The sequence below is a fragment of the Schistocerca cancellata genome, chromosome 3 (assembly GCF_023864275.1).
Source record: "Schistocerca cancellata isolate TAMUIC-IGC-003103 chromosome 3, iqSchCanc2.1, whole genome shotgun sequence".
Taxonomy (NCBI): Eukaryota; Metazoa; Arthropoda; class Insecta; order Orthoptera; family Acrididae; genus Schistocerca; species Schistocerca cancellata.
In genome coordinates this window covers 135365654-135376165 of record NC_064628.1, presented here as the reverse complement: position 1 = coordinate 135376165, position 10512 = coordinate 135365654, and the positions used below count along the sequence as shown (strand labels likewise).

General features: G+C 37.9%; 1 protein-coding gene across 1 annotated transcript in view; it reads left to right on the top strand.

The window, feature by feature from the left end:
* Positions 1-431: 431 nt before the first annotated feature.
* The window catches only part of LOC126174755 (calmodulin-binding transcription activator 1), a 1816127-nt gene continuing 1806046 nt past the window's right edge, over positions 432-10512 (top strand). The window contains exon 1 of the mRNA XM_049921082.1: positions 432-600. The gene's annotated coding sequence lies outside the window, so the exon portion shown is untranslated. The remainder of the gene's footprint in view (positions 601-10512) is intronic.

Below are 10512 nucleotides of genomic sequence, written 5' to 3'. Positions count from 1 at the left end.
TATTAGTTGGGGACACTTTTATCTACAACTTTTATTTGACAAAACGTTGTTTGTATTAGAATAAAGTTACAGGTGTGTTTCGCACGTACCCGAAAGAAATCTGCTTACATTCTTTAGAATGTAAATTAATTAATTTGATGAACACCTGCTAAAGTCTTTAAACTTCTAAGATTTTTTCAACAATTTTCAGTGGAACTGTAAGTACGGTTTCTTTGTTTTTTTAAATAAATGGCAGACTGGTAGTGACCTTAAAACTATCAGGAATGATGCTCAATTTAAAGAACCCGCACGCCGTACCGAGAAAAGCGTCTGCTTGCGCATGCGCAGTGGACGAATGTTCGGTTTGTCAAGTCGAGAGTTTGCTAGCAAAGAATACGTGAAGCATCGTTTGTTAATGTTACTGGTCACAATTCCTATGCACATTAGAAAACTTGTCTATCGAATGTTAGTTATATATTCTCTGTAAATAGTCTTTAACGGAGTGCAGAGGACAAGGATTGGTCTTCGAATGTCTCTTTGACAGTGCATTGTGGGAACTATTCCGGTGTATTCTGCAAGTATCTGTTGGTGCTACGATTTCATGGATTTAAAGAAATTTCGGTCAGTAAACAATCTGTTTCAATGACACCGTGGCAGTATTTTTACTCTGTTCGTTTGCACATTGTAGTAACCTGTGGCACTTTTAAGTTTCTTACCATAGTGACGCTTTATAGTGAAACGTCATTGTTGTTCTGTAGCTGTGTTTGGTTACATCTCTGTAAATTTGTGTATTTTGGTTCATACCATCTGTTGATATCGCATGAAGGTGCTAGGTAATGGTATGTCCACTTTAATTATTCTTCAATTTGTTTGCTAGCGTCCGCGAAGACATGCTGTTTCGATGGTCGAAACGCGATTCGATGTGGAGCAAGGTGTTATCTGCTGAAATATATATAACCTTGTCATATAATATAATTTTGTTAGTTATCAATTTCCGTAATTGCAATCACGAGAGAGTTAATTGTGTTAGTCGTTCATTCGTTAGTATGAAACAGCGCGTGTAAAATGCTACGATATTCCAGTAACAAGTGAGCATGCGTAACCGTCTCATAACTGTTCACATTGCAAACATACTCGAACCTTGTATGTGTGACAAAACGCTAATGTGTATCAAATGACATTTAATTACGTGTTACATTAATGACTTTTTGTCATTGCAGTCTGAAAGTTTCAGCGTCTTGTTAGAATCTTTTTGTAGATAGCTGTGACCGCGCCTAGTAATTTTTTGGCAGAAGTAATTCAGTTATGAGCGAACTATAATAAGGGTTTCACGTAATCGTTTTACATATTAACTGCTTCAGCTACTTCTATGCGCCAATGGCAGTTCCCCAAATTCATTTACGTGCAAAAGTATGAAATGAAAGTGAGCCACACTGTGGCTGTATTGTTTGACAGTTTCTTGAGTGACATCTATTCCGAAATTTCGGCATATATATTTTTAACATTTTATGTGAGAGAAATCAAAATTCAGTAGTTTGACTTGCATGATAATCCAGTTTGAATTTGCATCTGCTTGGTGCTCTCCAACACATGTTTGCAACATCTAAAGCTTCTTATTCAGAAAATAATTCATGTCCTTAACGATGGTGTCGTAAAATGTTGTAAGGAATCTCATCATCCAACGAAGTAGCCAGTTTCTGTTATTTTAATTCCAGTATTGGCTTGCGTAACAAGTAAAATTCTGAATGAGGTTAGAATATAGATTGCTGTTTTTTAACACATGTAGGCTACATCATAATTAATAATCATGTTAGAAACTGTGTTCTGGTGTTGTATGTTCCTGATGCTAAGAAATTTTCGGTAATTTGGAAAAGATATATTTGTGCAGGTGGTCTGTCTGCTTCCCTAAACAATCCGTAATTAAAATCATATGCTACATACTTGCTTATCCTTAATGAGCTATGTTTGCAGGACATAGGTTTTCAGATTCCCGTTACACTTGCCATCAAATATATGCTGCTCATAGATGGTAGGCCTTTATACTTTTGTCAGTAAAGTTATTAACTTACACATTTTTCCATAACATTTAAACCTAAGTATCACCTAAGATCTAATCTAAAACTCCAGTTCTGTCTAACCTTGATAGAAAATTACTTTGGTAATGTTGAAAACTTATCAGAATTTGCCTGTAAACAATGCAATAGATACATAGTTTAAGTTGTTGGCCAACTTTCAGTGCAGCTGTCAATAACATTTCATCATTTGTGTGACATCATATTGCTTTTAGCTGCATACTGTTTTACAAACAGAACAACTGTGAATCTGTCGCCTTTTTTATTTGCATGCTTAAGTTTTCTCAGTACTGGCCCGTGTGTTTTAGTATCGCTTTTGTTTACAAAAGTGAGAAAGTTGGTATTTTTTTTCTTTGCTGGAGATGCTATTCCATTTACTGTATGATTTTTTCTGTTTTTCTTCCATTGTCTTTGAGTTTTAAACATACCCTTAACATTTGTCACAGTATTAGCTACCGGCCTTCGTATGTGCAGATACTGTTGTATTTCAGAAGCAACTTAAAAGTTCTGTCATGTTTATGAACACACAAACATTAGTTTGTATTATATGCAATTTACCATTGTTCAGGGATGCAGTGTACTTGTAGAGGATTTTGCCTTCCAAATTTTTTCTAATTAGTGTTCCACTTATGTTAGTCTAGCAAAATATTCCAGAGACGGTTTCTCACCACAATCATACTCCTTCCATTCATTATGATCATGGGGTGGCAGAAATATATTAGGATAAGAAATAGTAAGTCATTAACAGTAAAGTCTTCTCAGGTTACTATTAATTTGTTGCTATCAAATGTGTTTCTTAATTCTGTATCTGTCTCAACAACAGAGCTGGTAGAAGAAATGTACCAGTTATTTCATGCATTTTAGAGGCATTCTATGTGACTTTCTACTACTTCAGTATGCCACGTTTGACATGTGGTAATTTGGAAGGCACACCGATTCATTAAATTGTTAAAAATAATTTCATAAATGAAGACTTTAGTGTGTGGTATTAGCAGCACTAGCTGGAAGTACATTTATCCGAAGTCAACTGAACCTAAAACTAGATTAAACTCAGCCGGAACAGGCCATGAAGGCCAAACTGTACCAGTCAACTGAACCTACCAATATTAAATGTTGGCTTTGTCGCATAACATAATGATAATATTGTGTGTCACAGCGTATGTGCACAAATAGTGAGAAAACGGAACACTGATAATGTTTCATCTGTATTTGATTTTGTAATGTAGGTTGTGGTGACAAGGCTGATCAGTAACTAGGTCTGTAGTTTAGGTTAGGTTGAAAGGTGCCACTTTGGTTGTGAGTTAGTGAAGCAGTATTGACTGGATGCTTCAATTAATCTCAGTATTTAGCAAGAGGAAAGGAGGAACAGAAAAAAAAAATTTGTAAGTTAATTAAATGTAAAGAACTATTATGTTTTACTGAGGTTTTTCCCAGTTCAATTAGATGAATGCGACAGTTGTTACTTCCTCTGTCACTGCTTAATGTGAGCTCTAACTAGTGCTTTGTTCAGTATTACTTTAGAAACCAAAAAAGCCAGAATCAACTGATTTGTTATTGAAAGCTCTGGGCATTACCATTCCAGTTATAAGCCTGTTGGCCTTCCCCTTTTTCTCCTCTGTTCAGATTTATTGAACAGTGGATTGTTTCATAGGCGATGAAAAGATAGGCAATTTTACTTCGATCTTTTTTTGAGCAGTATTTCCATAAATATAGAATTTTTTGAAGGGAAAAGTCTGATTTTAGTATCAGCTTCATTTCAATCACAACAATTACAGGCTTGAATATAGGGCATTTTTAAGTGGAATATTTCATGCTTACATCTACCTAAAAACAAAAATTGAAAATCCTCTTACATACATAGATATTCAGCCTATAGTTAGCACAGATCAAGCAGTGGAATCCATAATTATTGCCACCCAATCTTCAAGTGTGTCAGCAGATCAATGTAATGCTCTGTACACATTCATTGCAAAGACAGAGTTGGTGTGCACTAAACTGACTGATGTATACACTTCAATATAATACATAATTTCTTTTAGAGTTTACTTTTTTGTCAGTTCTGAGTTGTCTTGTGTTGCTATTTTTTATGTGGAGAATTGATATTATGTACAATCCATTGTAACTTGTGGATGCCACAGCCTTTCTTAGCTTTCGTGCGTGGATTATGCAAGTTCACAAAATTATTGGTTGTGTTCACATTGTTGATGAACAGAATAAAACACACAATTACCTCTGTCAATTCTGTTGGCTATGTTTATAAATTCAGTTGAACAAACACTATTCGAATGGTGATTGCTGTTTACCATCTTAAATATTAACTGCTATTCTTTTTTCTCTCTCTTAGACGGCTGTTAAATTTTTGGAATAACTTTGCAGTACTAGATGATATAGTAGGTGAACAGAGATTAGTAGTCTGTCATTTTAAGGGCTCTCTAACTCTTTCACCTAAAGTTCTATCAACTCCAGGTGTTACTTTTCCACTAAAATCAGTGAGCAAGATGGCACAGTGTTCAAGGTACCGCACGTCTTTTCGAGGTACTGAGGCACGAAGTGCCAACTAACCGTCCAGATTTTTGTTGTATATCGTGTCTCAAAATTACTTCCAGTAACTGCTGGGATACTTCATTTGCAACATCATGGCTAGTTTTCGTGCTTGTCCTGATTCATATAAGCTAGTGCTCTATTTCTAACAACTGCATTGTCAAAGGATGCAAAAATCTAATTTTTTATGTCTCTGCTCACTGCACTGAAAAATTCTCCCTCTCCCTCTCACTGGTTTTGCCTATGAACTGTGATGCCATTCTTCAAAATTAAGAAGTGCACTTAACATTGAAGTAATTTATCATGGTACAGCAACTTTTACTTCACTTACTAGTTTTGACAATGTGGTATAGGTGCAATTTTGACGTAAATAAACAAAACATTTTGTGGAAACCTAGTACCTGCTTGTTATGTTGTGCATTTTCTTCCACATGGAACTACTATACTTCCTATAAAAATAAATAATAAATTCATGACCAGCATCAGGAACACACACATTTCAGTTGTGCGATTATCAGAATTAAGAAGTGTAAGCCTGTTTCACTTAAATCTTCTGGGCTGAGAGCACATGTCAATGTGTAGATCTTTTTAATGTTTTGTCCCCATCTGTAGGACACAGCTTCAGAGATGAATCAGCAACTTCATCAGAAGATCAAGAGGTCCCAAATTTATAGGTGGTTTACAAGCTGTACAGTGTTCCCCACCATTTGTCACGTTTTGCCAAATGTGTGATTATCTGTTCCCCAAGACATCCTTTATTGAAAGTAGTCAATTCTTACTATCTGGGTGCAAAATCAGCTCCTATATTTTAACTCCCAATTCTTTTCTTTTTCAGTTATGGGATTGATTATAAATTGCTATTTCCCTATATGAGGTTATTGATCACATAGCATAAATTTTGCTCAAGCATGAAATTCAACAAATGGTTGTTAAGGATACCAGGAAAATATTAAAGAATGTCTGAAAACTGCAAAAGATGTATGTCATCCACTGTTGACAGCTTGTATGTATTAAATTCTGTGTAGTTGTAGCCAAGTATATATTGGAACTACAAAAAGATATGTTAACAGTTAGCCAAGCATAAAAGCAACTTTGGTTTTAATAAACTGGTGAATTGGCTGTAGCAAAATACCCTTTTTAAAGTAGTGTAGAGAGGATCACTTATACGGAGATGCAATTGAAATTTGTAAACTTCATGATAATTTTAACAGAAAAAAAGAGGGAGCAAAAAAAAAATTGGATGCCAAATTTGGATCGATAGAGTGATAGTTGATTATTTGCTATATGCATTTGCAAGGTTGACGAATTGCTAGGCTGAGTGTTTTCATAATTCAGAAACGATTTTGGACCTTATTATTATCAGTTTAAAAAAATCATCAAAATCATTTAACATTTCCTGAGTTACCTGAACCTCTTCGTACTGAAAGATTGTGAAACTTCCATGAACATAAAGAGGGAACTCGGTGTAATTTGTGGACTGAGAGATAATTTGCATTCCTGTTATTAAATTGCTTGTAACATTTTAAGTTCGAGTGAGTCAAAAATGTGACCATTGAAATAGCACTTACAATTTTTTTAAAAAAAATTAGTTATTAAAATGCTTATCAAACAAGATAGAATGTGCCGGGAAAATATTTTCTACTTTGTACTCCACAACTAGCAACAATGTGTTAAAGGGTATCTTACTGTACACCATGAGTTGCCTTTAAAGTATTTAACTGGGAGACTGGTATTCAAGCACAGAGCCTATTGTCGTTGTCGTTGGCATACATTGTAAACATTCACGTATATTTTGACTTAAAAAAGAGTTTATAAATAACGTGCACGTCGTTTGACATGAGTGTACACAACATTGGCCATTGGTGATGGGCTATATGCTCAAATACTAGGCTTGACGAGTAAATGTATTACATGCAGCTCATGGCGTAGTAAGATGTCGTTCATCAAAACATGTTGGATGTATTAAACATGATGAAGGTATTTATCACTCCCTTATAGTGGACAGGCTGTCAGCATTGGGAGCGTTGATGCCTCCATAAAAGAAATGGGCGCACAGGTAATGTGGTCTTAACATAGATCGCATCTCAATCCTTTTAAAAACTCTGTTACTTCAAGGAAATAAAGTTCTGATTGTATGTCCTCAATTTCCATATTGATGTTAAAGACAGTATTATCTACTGCTTGCTTACCGTATTTCAAGAATAATATCATTGTTTCACTGTAAATATGATACGTTCAATCATTGCTCTATGGAAGACAAAAGTGTTATGCATTTGGTATTGTGTAAGTAAAGTAAAACTGCCCAAAACTAAGAGGTTGGTTTGATCACCATAGTGATGTATTTGGCATTGGTGTGTTCAGGCAGTATATCATTGTTTAACTACAAATTATGAACGGACAGCCCTTGCTATTTGTTGGGAGAGCTGCAATTTAACATAGACTCCAATTTGGAATTTTTCCTCTGGGAAAGTCATTGTCGGAGGTGAAAGTAGTATTAAATGGTAGAATAGAGTGAAATGAGCAGGGATTGAACCACAAACCTTTGTACTTGTAGTCTGACTTCCTCATTTAGCCACTGAACTGCAGCATTATTTCATAAGCTGTAGCTGAAAATGTGTACATAGATGAATGTTGAACTGAATGGAGACAGAGAAACGCAGGTTTTGTTCTGTTTTTTGTTCCCTTTCCACACCATCTCTTTGCTTTTGTTTGACCTGCACTCTAGTGCATTTGTAGCATATTAATGCAATTATTGTGACAGGGTAGCAACGAACACACATATCAGTTACAGTTGTTGACCCATTACTAGGGATCGTCAACAAATGACAGATTTAACTTCAATCACCGTACCAACAGCTATCTTTATACTGTTAAAGGCTGTTTAGTGTGAACCTTGGTGTTAATTGGATGGTGTTAATTGGAGTTTGCATCCGCAAATCCAAATATTCTGACAAATAATAGGAGTAGAGGAAAATAAAGAACTTACTTGCTTTGTTTTTGAGTATGATGATTTCCTTGATAGATTAGTGTGTGGCAATTCTTCTGGAAAACCTGGAATTCTCAGGTACTTAAATTTTACCTGGAAATATCAGGGAAATCTCAGAATACTCATAAAATCACAGGGACTTCTACATTTTCAAACTAGCTCTGAAATCGAATTTTATTGAGTTTTATAAATCACAACTTTTAAAATACTTAATATTTCAAAGTGTGTTAATTGTATTAATATTATTATATATAAATTACCAGTGTTTAAAAATTGCAGTTAAACTACTGCTGGTGGCTGATACATAGCTCAGCTGAGAAGAAAGAAAAGTCTTTATTGTGTATGCTGTCCATAGCCCCCACCCTGCTCACCATTAATTTATCAGAATGTCTTGACACCATCTTCACCCTCACACCTGAAATCCTCAGGGATTTTGTGTTCTATCTACCCTGTGTTAGCTTTACTTTCTCCCAATAAACTGAAATCAACCATTCACCTTCCCTGCTACTGACCTTACATGCTCTTTCCATTTCATATTGTTTTGCAGCTTGACACCTAGATATTTAATTGACATGACTGTCAAGCAGTGTACCACTAATACTGTATTCGAACATTAAAGGATTCTTTTTCCTATTCATCTGCATTAGTTTAATTTTTTTTTCTGCAGTAAGAGTAAGCTTCTGTTCCCCAAACCAAATAGAAATTCTGTCTAAATCGTCCTTTATCCTCAACTCCTGAAAGCCTCACTCAGGCTGCCCAAGGGCTACTACTGCAGTGGATGACTGCTACCTACGGATTATGGCTCGGAGGAACCCTGACCGCAGTGCCACCATGTTCAATAATGCTTTTCTTGCAGCCACAGATTGTTGTGTTATGACTCAAACTGTGCGCAATAGGCTGCGTGAATGTGCAACTTCACTTCCGGTGTCCATGGCGAGGTCCATCTTTGCAACCACGACACAATGCAGCACAGTACAGATGAGCCAAACAACATGCCTAATGGACCACTCAGGATTGGCATCACATTCTCTTCACTGATGAGTGTCACATATGCCTTCAACCAAACAATCGTCGGAGACATGTTTGGAGGCAACCCGGTCAGGCTGAATGCCTTAGACACACTGTCCAGCGAGTGCAGCAAGGTGAAGGTTCAGTGCTGTTTTGGGGTGGCATTATGTGGGGCCAATGTACTCCACTGGTGGTCATGGAAGGCGCCATAACGGCTGTACGATACATGAATGCCTTCCTCTGACCAATAGTGCAGCCATATCGGCAGCGCATTGGTGATGCATTTGTCTGCATGGATGACAATTTGTGCCCCCATCATGCACATCTTGTGAATGACTTCTTTCAGGATAACGACATCGCTCGACTAGTGGCCAGCATGTTCTCCAGGTATGAACCCTATTGAACATGTCTGTGATGGATTGAGAAAGGCTGTTTATGGACGACGTAACCCACCAACCATTCTGAGGGATTTACATCGAATCACCATTGAGGAGTGGGACAATCTGGACTAACAGTGCCTTGATGAACTGTGGATAGTATGCCATGATGAATACAGGCATGCATAAATGCAAGAGGACGTGCTACTGGATATTAGAGGTACTGGTGTGTACAGCAATCTGGACCACTACCTCTGAAGGTCTCGTTGTTTGGTGGTACAACATGAAATGTGTGGTTTTCTTGAGCATTAAAAAGGCCGGAAATGATTTTTATGTTGATCTCCATTCCAATCTTCTGTACAGGTTCCAAAACTCTTGGATCCAAAGTGATGCAAAGCTTTTTTTGTGTGTGTATTACTTCAGAAGTCTTTGAGTCACACACATATCCGAGAACCTATTCTGTATGCTCTGCAGTTGGGCATTGTGTCAGACGCTCTCCAAAAATCTAGGAATACAGAGTCTGTCTGTCGCTCATCATCCATGGTTCACAGGATATTATGTGGTATCGGGTCTCAGTGACTTTCAGCTCCATCCCAGGGTGGTTTTTGCCAAGGCTATTGTTTTGTCTGTCTGGAGTCAGCCAACCAGTCAACTTTTCCCCATGTCAACACATTATTGCTGTCTTCTTCGACTTGCAAAAGGCTTATGACACCACATGCCATCAACACATCCTCTTTATCCTACATGAATGGGATCTCCGGAGCATGTCCCCAATTTGTCTGAAATCTTGTGGTTTCAAGTTGGTACTTCCTGCGTCCCCCCCCCCGCCCCCCCCCCCCCCGAATGTACAAGAGAAATGGCGTCCTGCAGGGCTGAGTATGGAGTGTCCCCCTTTTCCTAATCACTGTCAGTGGTCTAGCTGTAGCTGTGGGGTCTACACTGTCACCTTTCTTGGATGCTGATGATTTTTGCATTGACTATTGCTCCTCCCTCTAGGGTGCTGTATGAAAGGTGCAGTCCTGGGCTCTCACCCAAGGCTTTTGGCTTTTGGCCACCAAGGCATGTTGTGCGCTTCTGTCACCGTTGTACTGTCATCCACAACCCGAACTCTACCTCAATGACCAGTTGTTCAGTATGGTGAAGTCTTACCACTTCCTGGGACTGGTCAACGATGCCTGCTTGACGTGGGCAACTTAAGCATATGTGCTGGTGCTGATCCCATCTTAATACTCTTCGCTGCCTCTGTAACAAAAGTTGGGGTGCAGACCGCTTTAGTTTTGTGGCTTTACAAAGCTCTGATATTGGCCTGTCTTGACAGCGGGAGTCCGGCATATGACCCAACATTGCCTTCAACCTTGAAGATTCTGGACGTGATACTCCTTTGTGGGGTCCAACTTGTGACAGATGCTTTTTGGACCAGTCCTGTGAACAGCCTACTCGTGGAGGCTGGGGCCCCTCCACCACAGATCAGGTGCCAACAAATGCTGCTTAACTATGTGATACATATTTGTTGCTCCCATGAGCATCTGAACTATCGCACCACTTTTCC